Consider the following 13,406-nt stretch of genomic DNA (forward strand, 5'->3'; position numbering starts at 1 on the left):
ATGCTTGAGGAATCTCACCGAGAAATTAAGTCAAACTCCTCAATTGCAAAATATTGATCACTGGTGACTAAAGGTCCAAGAGGGGACATTTTTAACACCAGCAATTGCCTTAGGGTCATTTTTGATTTGTCATCCTTTCTCAAGACATTTTCTGTGGGGAAAGGGGCAACACTGCAATGCTGATTCACAACATGGACACTGGATGAAGAGCTAAGTTTGTCCCAAGTCTGCCTGCAATCAAATAGAACATGAACTTGTCCATGAGAGCCAAGCAATGAAATCAATGCAGACAGAATCTTCTGACTGTTATATTCCTCAAACACTATGTGATTGACTGGCCATTGATTCCTCAATGTCTTGGAAAATCTGAAAGCTTCACTGTGTGGTCAAGTTGTTAAAATCCACAGCTCAATGAGCTGAGAAGTGTATGAAAAAAATCAAATTTCTGAAGTAAATAATGTATTTTAATGGTCTTGAGACTAAAAAACTTCAGATTCAGATCTTTTTTTATGAAAGATGGTAGGACAAAGGGAAGGCCACAGGAAAATGCTGAATCTGCAATCTTCTTTGGTGAAAATATTTCCAGAGATGTGTTCACAACTTTCTGCAAACTCCCCTGATCCGTGGAGTGCTGCACTGCAGTCTGCACATCCTCCCTCTTAACTATGTATGCTCTACAGTTGGAAACAGAATGCATTACTGATGTCCAGAAAATATTCTGCACTGAGTTAATCCTTACTGATCAAAAGAATACAAAGCCAATATCCTTCCTTACAAGAATCATTAAGTTTCTCTGTGAAAGCAGCTAAAGAAATACTATGGATCTTCAGTCAAAACTCAAAATAAAACAATTGATCTATAGGAATACATCTGTGAAGATGCTCAGTGTTTTAAACTGAATAAACAGAGGACAGTCTGAAGAAAAGAATGATGAAGTATCCACTTCGTAAATAATGAAGGCCCAGAATTCCAGCAGCAGCAAAGGTACTGCAAAAGGGCTGCAAAAATACAAGACTGTGATAATACAAGACAAAAACCTTAGAGTTTAAGTACCAACAGAAGAGAGCAGGAATTGTGATAAAATATGCTATCCTCTGTTGTAATTTACTCTTGAGATCTAGGGAACATAACTGATCAGTGTTAGTAAATAAGGATTGTGCCCTAAGAAATAACTAACAATTTTTCCACCTAGAGGAAATAGCCCATGAAACCCTAAATTCTGTCTATTCACATGAGTTAGGCAAAACAAACAGAAGAACCTCAGAATAACTCCAAGAAAAATGAATTAATTTTTTTAGTTCTTATGTACATATAAAATAGTACTACACAGATATGTACATCTGACTATCTGCTAAAAGAAAGCCTTTGGTGAATAGGATTTAGAAAACTGCCTGTTTTTTCTTCTCCTGCATTAAAAAGGAGGTAACTGAAGTATGAGAAGATAAAATCCACTTGCTATGAAGGTAATGGTTTAAGCAGGAGCTTTGACTGTGGCTTTGATAGACAAATCACTAGAAAACATTTGAAAAAACATCAAAAACTGAAAGAACAAAACTGCTATCACCAGAAAGCTAAATATCATTTGTCAGTCATACAAAACATGGCATGCTCTTCCAATACTTTTTTGCTGTAGTAAGACAAAAAGAAATTGAGACCATGACAATATTATTTTTGATAGCCCTAAAAGTAAAAGAAGCATAACTAAATGAACCTTTGTTACCCAGGGAAATATTCATCTGCACTATCAAACTGTACAACAACCCTTTCATCAAAATTAATCTCTGTATGATCAGATGAGTCTGGATCATTTTTCCCCTTATGTTTGTATTTTAACTCCTTGCAGTAGGGGCATGAAATGAGAGGATGCACAATAATTAACGACCATAATTGGTACTGTGCCTTTCTCTAATTAAAGACAGGAAAGTAGTTCTCTGTATTACAGCAGTTTTGAATACCAATCCAGTATTTCTCAAATAAGTTTTCCAGGACATTAGAGTTATTTAACAGAGCTTCAATCCAGAACCCTCTATTTTGGTTATGAGCATACGTGCCACTCGTGCTCTCCAGCACATATTGCTTTCAAGCTTATTTGCAGGCAAGCTTTATAGTCAATAAAGCAATGTTCTTCTCATTACTGTGAGGTTTGTAGGATGCCTGTCCTTGGTAGGATCTCTAACGTGGTAAAGCTGTGGAAAAAAAGGGCTATCTGCCTTCTGATAGTTCTGGTAAACTATGTTGTTACCATTAGCAGCCAGCTGGCCTCTTGCATCATTATACATTGCAAATGTTTTACAGCATGACAATATTACATCAAATTACATTTAAAAAAAAAACAAAAAAAAACATAGCATGCTTTGAATTGTAAAAGCATCCTTAAAGAGAGGAACTGGATATGATCCTCAGGGTAGCATGTCCAGGTTCATATTTGTTTGTGCAAGCCTTTTAATGCTAGTTTTGAGTTTATTTCCTCATTCCAAAAAATGTAATAGTTCATTTCATGCGTGGAAAAAAAATACTGATGGAAGAAAAATGTCTGACAGAAGTTCTATTTTGGATTAGAATGTAGGAATTATTGCTGTCAGAATTTGGCTCTCAGGGCCTTATTTTTGCTTGATGTGACTCTTGTATGTTCTCTGGAGTTAAACATCTATACAACAAAGGAGAAGCAATACTTTTTTGAAGAGACAGAGAAAATAATTGAACTTGTCACAGATAATTTGTAATTTATTGCATTTATTTTGTAATTGTTGACACAAGATGTGCGGTGGCTCCACAAAAAAATCCTGACTTGGAAATATACCATGTTTTCTTACAATTCAGGAGAACTCCTACCTGACACTAAAGAAATATTAGAATTACACTGAAATGAGACATGGACTCAGTACCTCAGCAAAACTCAGTTTATGTTCTGAATAGGTGTCTCATCAGAAGCATGTGATGGATATTAGTTTTTAACAGAAGACACTCATTCATGGATACTCAAATAGCTGATCCAGCCTTGGGTGTCCTGTAAATACATGAGTCATGATGCTGCTTTACATGAGTCATTATGCTGCTGTTTACTTTGGATATCAGAGTCTATTCTTCATTTTAATAGCACTGAATATCTTGAGGAACAGTGTATCTCTGTACGACATTTGTAGGCGAATATATGCAGTCACTTTGCCCCTTGTGATGGATTTTAGAGGTCACTGTTTCTATTTCTTTATAGAAAAGATCATAATGCAATAGGAACCACCCAAATACTAAAGAAACCACATTCACAGCCTGTTTGGTTTTGCATCCCAAAATTTTCTTCAGTTCAATATCTGAGAATAATGGCAGAAGAAGACAGCTCTTCTTAGAAAAATATTTTGGCTGAGCAGAGCTTTCATTTTGTTATTTCTTTTACTTCTAAAGAGAAAAATAAGGCTTGAAATGGAAGAAGAGATGCCTCTGACAAAAAGAAAATCACCAAGAAATATTAATCTCAGCTCTTCCTTGAAAAGTCTACAAGACCCTCATTTACAGGGGCATAGAAAAATGTAGCACATTAAGAGTCAGCTGACAAATGAGTACCAAAGTGTTTTGGAAATGCTGTGAAATGATGGTAGGGTATTCTCCATTTTTTTGTGTGTTAATTTTGGGATTTTCCTTTTTTTTTTTTTTTTTTTTTTTTTTTTTTTTGTTTTTTTTGTGTGTGTTAGTACTCAATTAAAGGCTGTGTTGTGCTAATGAAAATTTCATACTAGGGTTTGATATTTCAAAGCAATTGTCTTGTAACCAAACTCATGATCTCATAAATATATATTTAAAAGAAAATTATATTAGAAACATAAAGAATAATAATATTTGTCCAATTTGATTTTATAACGTGTTCATCAAGTTTATGAGAATGCTAATGAGAAACACTGAATGCTTTTGGTTTCTGGGTATGTACACATCCATCTAGCATTTGGAAAGGGTATATGTTTGCTTATGCTGGAATAAGAGTTTTCTGGCAAAATTTTGTGCTGAAAACCAGCTGTAAGCTTAACTAGTTCATGTGTTAGTCAAATGGAAAAGGTATGCAGTTTGATTGAATTCTAATTAAAATGTTGTAAATAAATCCACTGTACCACCAGCAGCTCCTAAACTGATCAGAATACGAATCTGCAGTGTGAAACGACTGTGCAACACACACTACTGGAGAGACGGGGAAGAAAAGCCTTGGAGAGCTGCTTCTCTTTAAGGTAGGAGTGACTTCAGCATTGCTTTTTGCTAAATGTTGGCTTTAGTTTCTAAATGTGTTGAGCTTTTAAATGTATAGGTTCCCTTTATACTTGTACCCCTTCAAGGCATGTAAAAGAGACTGACAGAACAGGACACAATGACTTTCAGCCACTTGTGGATACTGACATCAGTAAAGTCAATAAAACAAAAAAAAAAAAACCAACCCCAAAACAAATACAATGCAGGGTACTGAAAAAAAAGTGAAATAAAAAAGAAAAGTAACAGATTTGCATCATTACCCACTCACTCCAAATAATCTAATTCACAAGCTGAAAATATTACGATGTGATTTTGCAATAACATATATGTTCATCAAAATTCTGTCTTGAAGCATTTATAGTTAATATGGACATATTGGTACAATGTTAAATGCAGCTAGACACATAAGTAGAATCTGAAAAGCTACACTCTCTTAATTTAAAAAGCTGTTCTTTCCAGGAGACATGGGTCATCCATGAAAAGTGCAGAACAGTAAAACTGGCAGTGTCTAAAAAAAGAATGGTCTCTTTCACCACTGTGAAAGTGCAGGATTTTCATGCCCATTTGTTTTTTTAGAAAATATTTAAATTAGTTGATTTAATTAAGAGTCAAAACTTACTAGAAGCAATAAAAGAACAGGTACATAGAGAATGACAGATAACATAGAGAAACTTCTGTGGAGAAAAGAAAGGAGGAATTGTTTCCTGTGATGAACAATAGCAAATACTACTGGAGACTTAAGGATGAGAGAGGGATAGAAATCAAGAGAGGGGTTTATATTTTTTTTCAGGACATGCTGCTCCAGAGACAGAAATCTGTTAGGACATGCTTAGGATGATTTTATGTGTGCTCTGCAAAATTCTGAGTTATAATCCTCTGCTACTTCCTCTCACTTTCCACACATATATGCACAAATTCTCTGCACTTCAGCTTGCATCTCAAAGTCAATAACAGCCAACCACAAACAGTGCATCGCCCCAAATTTCTTGTTCCAAACAGATATGGCAACTTTACAAAGAAACTCATGCATCACTCTTTTTTGCAAGGAATAATGGCACTGTTTAGCCTTGGTATTTTTTTTATGTGCCACTTTCAGGTACGCAGACACAAACCCAGACCTCTAAACAGTGTGTGAAGAACTTGTGGCCTATGTCTGTGCTAGTAGATCAAACAAGCTGAGGAGAACTATCCTGACCTAATCACAACCCTTTGGCAGGGCTTGTTGCCATACAGCCTCAATATCTCAATATCTTACCTTTCATCTGAAAATCTGTAGACATCCAAGTGACCCCCACTGCTCTTAAGCCTGAAGATGTGCTCAAAAATGGCCTACTCTAAAACTGTGCCGAGGTTTATGCTAACCGGGTTGCTATAGGGATAGTCTGGGGCCATTACTCAGCCCTAGACCTAGGTTTATTTAGATTAGAGCAGATATGACTTTGAGGCTATGTGGGAAAATGCTGAGACAAATTTTAAAAACAAGGTGTCACAGCATTAAAGTGAAAATAAACATATAAAAGATGAGGCTACTTGTGAGGAAGAAAAGATTTGTACACATCACTTAGTCTGGCTGTTAGTACCACCAGTTTAGATCAATAAAATCTATTCTCTCATTGCATCTGTGGCTAGCCTTACATCTTCCCTTTCCAGAGGGTAAAAAAGAATGCCATCCTTTATAGTACATGTCAGTGCTCTATCTGTTCCTTGGCTTGTAGATGTCTGAAGAGAGATGGTTGCAGTCTTTGGTCACTCTTAACATCCTAGTCAGCACTTTCCTGTGATATTGTCTGGGTCTATGGTTCTTCCACAGCCATTTCTTCCTGTCTGCTTCTGGAAGAAGCTCAGGATGTCTATTAGTTTTCTTCAGGCATTTTTTTGAACTAAATCAATTTATTAACTTGTTATTTTTCTTTGTTAGTTTAGTTTTCCAACTGGATGATGGCCAGATCAGGTACTACAATAGTGGAAGGAGTGCAGATCAGAGATCAGTGAAGAACAGGGGACAGAAGAATTAGGAAGGATGGCAGATGGGAAATGCCAACAAGACATCCTCATTTTGGTAGTGGGAAATTGTTAATTCAGTATTATGTCTAGGCTGTGTTTTGAAATCGCATTGTTCGGTTCAGATGAGGACAGCTATTCCTTGCTTATTAGGTTATTCTGCATTTCTAAGTATCCTTTTGAAGATTCCAACATCTTTTTTACATAAAGCAAAAGACTTTCAGTGTCTTATGTTAATGCAATATGCATAAATCACATTTTTTTGGAACAGTTAAACCAGTGTAAATCTAATTGTAACCTTTTACCTGTCATTATGATAGCATGGATGTCATATCTAATAAATACAAGTCTTGTGAGATTATGTGTAATTTCCTGTGATGAAGTTTCTTCATAGTGAGAAGGCAAAAATGGCATGCAGTTTTTTCACCAGTGTATGCAAGCAAATATGCCTAGTCCTGGACAGGAGAATAACAGTCTTAATAAACTGGCCTACACACATAATAATGGACTAGCAATTTTTTGCCATTTCATTCGCTTTCTTTGGCAACACTTAATGTTTTTAACTCACAATTCTTTGCAGGAAATATTTAATTTTCCAGGGAACTTTTTCTTTTCCTTGCTATGTCTTAATTTATTTTGTTTTAAATTATATTTTTCTTTTTGTTTTCATGGACACCTCACATTAATACTTATCACCTGTTTTAGGGACTCCTTACCTCATTATATCTCCAATTTAGACATTTTCACCTGAAGTGGTCCTCTAGAATTGATTTACAGTTAACAGAGAGAAGCATGCATGCCTTTAAACATAAGACCAGCCATTCTTTTAACTGTAGTTACATTTGCATTAGCCATACAACAAGTAATCAAAATTTCAGTTATTTTCCGGTTTGTATCCCAGCTAACAATATATCTATCAGATACTATTCCAAGTAGTTTCATTTCTTTTGCAAGTTTGTTTGTTTGCTTTTTTGTTTGTTTTTTTCAGCTCTGTCCAAAGTCTGAAGATGCTTAGTTTGTGTTTTCTTTCACACCTTCTTGTTTCATACATGTTGCCTCACTTTGTAGTCTTGTCCTTTCTTTTGTTCACATTTCCTATGATTTTTCTCTTTGGTAACACAGTTGTATCACACAATCTGTTCTGATTCTGCTCCATATTCTGTAAAACTCTCATAGTTACTGAGGGTTTTTATTTGTACTTTTATTGCATGAGTTTGTAAAAGATTTCTTTCTGTTTCTGAGCCTCATTATACCTGATGTCAGATTCCACAAGACTTTACAGACTGTATATTTGACTTTACAGACTGAAGTGTGTTATAAATGTACTCAGAGTTGCTTCATCAATTCATTTTTTTTTTCACACAAAGCAAAAAACTTCCAAAAGTTCACTGTGTAAGTGTACTTTGGATATTATGCCATTTAGTGCCACCCTAGATAGCTACTTATTATGCTTTAATATTAAAGAAGTCTAGAGTCTCTACATCAGCAAAATTGAACAAAAAAATCCCCTGGCAGCATTCACTTTCATAAAGAGAAGAATTCTATTTTGATCATCTTCCAGTTTTGTAGAAGAAAGAGTTTTGTTCTGGATACCAGAAAAATTGTAAAGTGGTTAAAGAGCTGGGAAGCTCTGGATTGACATTAAAACTCTGAGGTATTTTTCTTTAAATGGAAGATAGCAAAACAGCAATGAAGGGGACAGAAGCAGGGAGAGTGACCTCTGTGCTGTTTGACAGCTACCAACCCAAACTGCAGCTGCTTCAAACCAGTGTGTTTCATTTCCCTGAGAGATACTAGACAGGATATCGTCATCATAGCACCACTTCCTACATCAGTTTGGCTACTGTGTGCAATGAGAAACAAACAAGCTCTATCATATCTCCAGTCCAATTTTCAAATTGCAGTGGTTTTGAAACATTTGCCTGAGTCAGAATTCGAGCCGTCACTTTCCTGGAGACTCTGCCTTCTTCCCTGAACATTGTGACTTCATCATTGTCCTAAATCGCAGTATTGTGAACGTAGTGTATGCACATCACAGTTTTGGGAATGAATAAAAATTTTAAAGCCCTGGCCAGCATCCACCTGAGGGGGTCACTACCCCCTTTTCTTTTCAAACACAAAACAATTGCAACTTGAATGTTCTAGTTGACTTAGCTGAAGGTTAGATTTTTGAGCGGAGCTATAAGTAGCAATGTTTTTTTTCACCTGACAGCACATAAGTCTCTCCTACCTGCTCCTGATTATTTGGATCATTCAGCTGTTTTCAGTTTTGGGATGCCATCAGAGTGACCCCTCAAAGAGTGCAATGGCACACACGGTATCATAATGTGCAGTAAATTAAATATGTTCTTTCCATTTGTGTCCTTTCTATGCTACAGCGTCCCTGCCCGCTGTGCTGTCCTTGGAATGCAAAGGGAAATTAGCTCTTGACAGTACAGCATGGCAGAAATCAATAACAGAATTATGTCAGCACATAGGACAGGCTGCTAAACCCTGCCATTCCCAGCAACATCTTAATGCATGCCATGATGAACACTGAACTCTGCAAAAAGAGTTGTGTCCCTCATTAACTACTGTGGTTCTGGCTGGTACGTTCCAGAATGGCTGAGATGTTGGAAAAGTACTGAAATGCATCACCGGCTGATTTCTAGCTTTTACAAGCACAATTCCTGATTATGCAAGCAAATTTTCTCTCACCAAGAATACAAGCCTCTGCTTTCCTACTACACTGAAATTTATCAGATACAAGCTTCTAGAAATAAATAGTTTGGAGTATGTTTTTGTGTTCCTTCTGTCACAGGAGATGAAACTTAAATTAGATTTGATGGGTTTTACATCAATTTACTGAGTAATCTGATTAAAGTCTCACAGTCATATCACTACGATACTTAATGGCTTTCCCTGGGAAGAATGTAATGCTGTCTAAAAAATGTGATTAGGACTTCTGGTTCTTCCTGGCTTCAAAACCCTCAAGGTGCATGAATAAAGATGAATTTCAGTGATATAGTTAATAGAAAATAATGAAATTATTTGATACTTCTCTTTTACTGTAGTTGTAGAGATATACAAAACATAGCAGACCAGGGTGTTTTCAGGAGAACTCTGTAAAGAAGATCTAAATGTGTTAATCGTAATGCAGCGGGCCAAATTCTCTCCTGGCAAGAATCTTTTGAGCTAGACCTCAGACCCTTCTCCAGTAATTTTGTGCCATTAAAAAAAAACACAGATCATTTTAACAGACCTAGGAGTACTTCAAACTACTGTCCAGATTGCAAGAGTAGATTGCAGTTTTTTATGGAAATTTTTATTAACTGGAAAACAGGAAGGAACTGAAGCCTAAACTGTGTGAGGAAAGAATTGCTTTGGAAAACTTACTTCAGTATAGTATATGATCTGATGAATATAGATGCTGCACAGCGTTGATAATATTTTTTGAGCTACTCTTGTCTTCATGGAAATCAAGGCAGGGACTTATATTTTCTCTGTTGCTGTTTCATTGAGGATTCCAGCTTGTTATTCAATATATTTATTTATTTATTTATTTATTTATCTAAGAACCACCTTGAGGGTGCATTTAAAGTAAAACACAAGAGTGCCTGCAGGAGCCTCTTTTCTTAACCAGCCATGGTAGGAAGGCAAGCCAGCTGTTTCTTAAATAGCCATGATAGGAAGACAAAAAGGAGAGGCTTTCTTTTCCCATTCACCCATTCCTTTTCTACCTTCTGTTCCTACATCCAATCCATATCAGTGATAGCATGGTGATTCAATATTCATTATAATTCATCTTCTAGGGGTAAAACACAAGAAAATTAGCAGAAGCACCAGGGAATGTCCCCAGGCAGGCAGGAGGCCACCTTGTCACCCTGACTTCTATAGCTGCCGGGTGCTGAGAACTTCCTCAAGTGACATATCCTGTGAAAGTAAAACATATGAGCTACTTTATTGTGGTCAGGCAATGGTGAGAATTCCTCAGGAAAAGTGTAAGGCTACCCTCACTTCATATTACAGTATCAATTTTCTATTGCCTTCTCTGAATCCTGTCATGTCGAACTGAACCCTCCAGAGCTACAGTCAACCTTTTTAGTTTTCTCTCCTATTTTCCTTCTTCTTCCTGACCTGATTGCCATGAGGCACCCTGAAAAAACTTTTGATGAATCTGTCTTCCCTTCCGACTCTCTCTTGCCAAGTCAGTCAGTGGGGAAGAAGTAGGAGATGAAAGGAGTCAATTTTCCCATGCCTATGGCCCCACGGCACTGGGGCCAGCCACGGCAGGAGCTCTGCTGGCCTCTGAGACCTGCACTTGCACACACACCTCCCCACAGAGCTGCCAAAATGCTGCAGTGCAGAGCCAACATCCCGGGAAAAAGGCAGGGACGCATCTCAATTATTTCCCTCAGAAAATATTCAAGATGTTGAACTGCAGCAAATCAATTCTGATTACCACCAGGTGGATTTCAGATGGAGATTTGCTCAGCTTTTTGTCAGCATATCCACCCAAGGCTACCCTGCCAGAAACTTCCATCTTCTGGGAAGCCTTCCAGGCACACAGCCAAAGTGCCTTTGACTCTGGCTTCCAGATTCTCCTGCTCTCCAATTCCCCAGACATTAAGGCTCCTGCACCGCCCACTAGGAAAGCTCCTAGTGGCACAAGGGATTCACAGCCCTGTTGGTGGGCTGCCAGGGAGATGAAATTACTAAATGTGGTTGGAATTGGTAATCTTAGAGGTCTTTTCGAACCTTAATGATTCTATGATACTATGACTACAGTTTTGCACATTTGGATTTTTTTTTCCTTCTGCCCTCAATCTTCTTAATTGAATTTCAATTAAAATATAGTTGGAAAGGCAAATTTCCAAGGACTTGGAGATTGTAGGTTTTTGCAAAGATTAATTTAAAAGCTTAGTTTTAGGATGGCCCTTCAAGGTGCACATTAGGTTAGCTGCTGATTATTTTGGCACATAGAATTATGTGAAATCCCCAGCATTTTCCAGGGGTAATGCTGTAGAAAGACTAGAAAAACAGCCAAGAAAAACAGAGAGAACTAGAGACAGAAGTATGAGGTGTCAGAATACAGAGGAAAAATTCAAGGTGGAATTTGTTTTTTTTTTTTTTTAACTATAGTATGAACTACAAATCTTTGGGTTTGGTGGGGTTTTTTCTACTATAAAACTTGTTTTTTTTTCTGGTAGAGAATAAAGTAGAAAAATAAAGTAGACATCTGTAAGATAGGTTTGCAAAATTCTATATTGTATCTGTTCTAATTAATGTCCCACGATTAATCTGACTGAGACAATAAAGTTTGAATAATAAAATTTTAAAATTTAGAAGTAGAGCTGCTACTCAAAGACAATGGACTTGGTTGATGTATTTTGTCAGTTGCTGAGAGAGATACTAAAGTATGTTGTAGCATGTTGAGTTTATAACCTTCCTGGAACTGAGGAGAGAATCCTGACTACTGATAATGTTAACTTTGCCCACATAAATGAATTAAGGGAAGAAAAAGAGAGACTTTATTTGTGCTTGAAAATGAAGGTGTGAAGAATGAGGCAATGCTTTAAAAATCTATCTTTGTGCAATCTTGAGGCCTAATTACAAACTGATTTACATTCTCTCTCAACCTTGTCTTGGGAAATCACTTATAATTTGTGCAACTCTTTTTAATCTCTGAAAAATTCAAATTGCTGTCTCTGATGATGTCAACACAATCCCAGTTCTTCAGATGCAGAGTTCCAGGCAGAGAGAAGCAAATTCAAAACAAGCAGAGAAAAGAGAGTTAGAGCTTCATTCATCAAAAATCAAGGTAGAGTAGGATGGAAGGGTCAGCAGATGCAAGTATAAACTATTTTTTTTTTCTTTTTGAATATCTTGTAAATGTTTTTATTACTTTTTTTTTCTGGTATGTGCTATCTAAATAGTTTCAAAGTATCTAATTCTCAGTACACAGTTAAGTATTTCATTCCTAGTAGTGCAAAATAGGAAATGAATATACTCAGTTCATTTTTAAGGTATTTGCAGCTCTTTGATATACATTTGGAAATCTGAAAGTTGGCTAGAGGCTGAGTTTGGCTATTTAAAGGAAGTTTAATTGATTTCAGCAGAGCTGCACACATTCACATCAAATGAAGATTTGACCTATACTTCCTAACATGTTCTCTGAAAAGCACTGCAAAGGAAGGTCTGGATTTCTCAAAGTAACTGTTCTCTTTTCTTGGCTTAATATTGCACACATGTTTTCTTACTTAAACTTTGCCTCATTTGGCTTTGGGTTTTACGTAGCCTTTGAAACTATTTCTAATGGAAAAATGCAGCTGTTAGCAAGATTTCCTAAAATGTACATGGAACTAATTTTTCAGGCATTTCTCTCAAGGACTCTGATATATCTACAGAAGACATTTGGCCAAAAGGATTCTTAATATAACTATATGATGAAAGAAAAAGAGTAGAGAGAAAGCATCCACTTGTGTAAGGATAAGAAGGAAAAACTGACTTTTAGAAGTTTATGTACTTGAAACTTGAAATCTTGAAACTCTTCCATTAGCAATATTACTTTGCAGAAAATCAGGGAATTTTTAGTGTGAACTCAAATAATTAGAGATGGAAGGATGCAATAATGTGAAGAGATCTAGAATTGTAAAAATTTCCTCACCATGGATTCTGATTTTGTACATTGTCTCTCTGCATCATATTTTCAAAGGCACAAATGGCCAAGACTATACAGTCATCCATCTGGCTCATTAGGGGTAAACAAGCACAACATAAAGTGCCATCTTCTCAGCCTAGATGGCAGGACAAGGCAAGGGAAGGCACAGAAGTTGGTAGGGAAGAAAAGGTTCTTAGGATCAGAGGAAGCAAAATTCAGCTCATGTATCCCTTCTGTCAGTTTCTTGTCTGAGACACCAATGCTACAATTTCACCTATGTCCATCTCCACACAAATTGCAATATGAACCTCAGTTATCACAGATTAAGCTAAATAACCATATTAGTAGAAGAAATAGATTAATTTTTAAACAATTCCACTGGACAAAATCACAGAGAATCCTACTTTAATTTCTTTATCAATCTCAGTATTAAAATATATTTTAGATACTTGTCCAAAAGGTGTGGCACATTTGTGACAGAGCAAAAAATTAAAATTGAGCTCTCACCTCCTATGATACTTTTCTAATGACTTGA

The sequence above is a fragment of the Anomalospiza imberbis genome, chromosome 5, assembly GCF_031753505.1.
Source record: "Anomalospiza imberbis isolate Cuckoo-Finch-1a 21T00152 chromosome 5, ASM3175350v1, whole genome shotgun sequence".
In the NCBI taxonomy this organism is placed as follows: Eukaryota; Metazoa; Chordata; class Aves; order Passeriformes; family Viduidae; genus Anomalospiza; species Anomalospiza imberbis.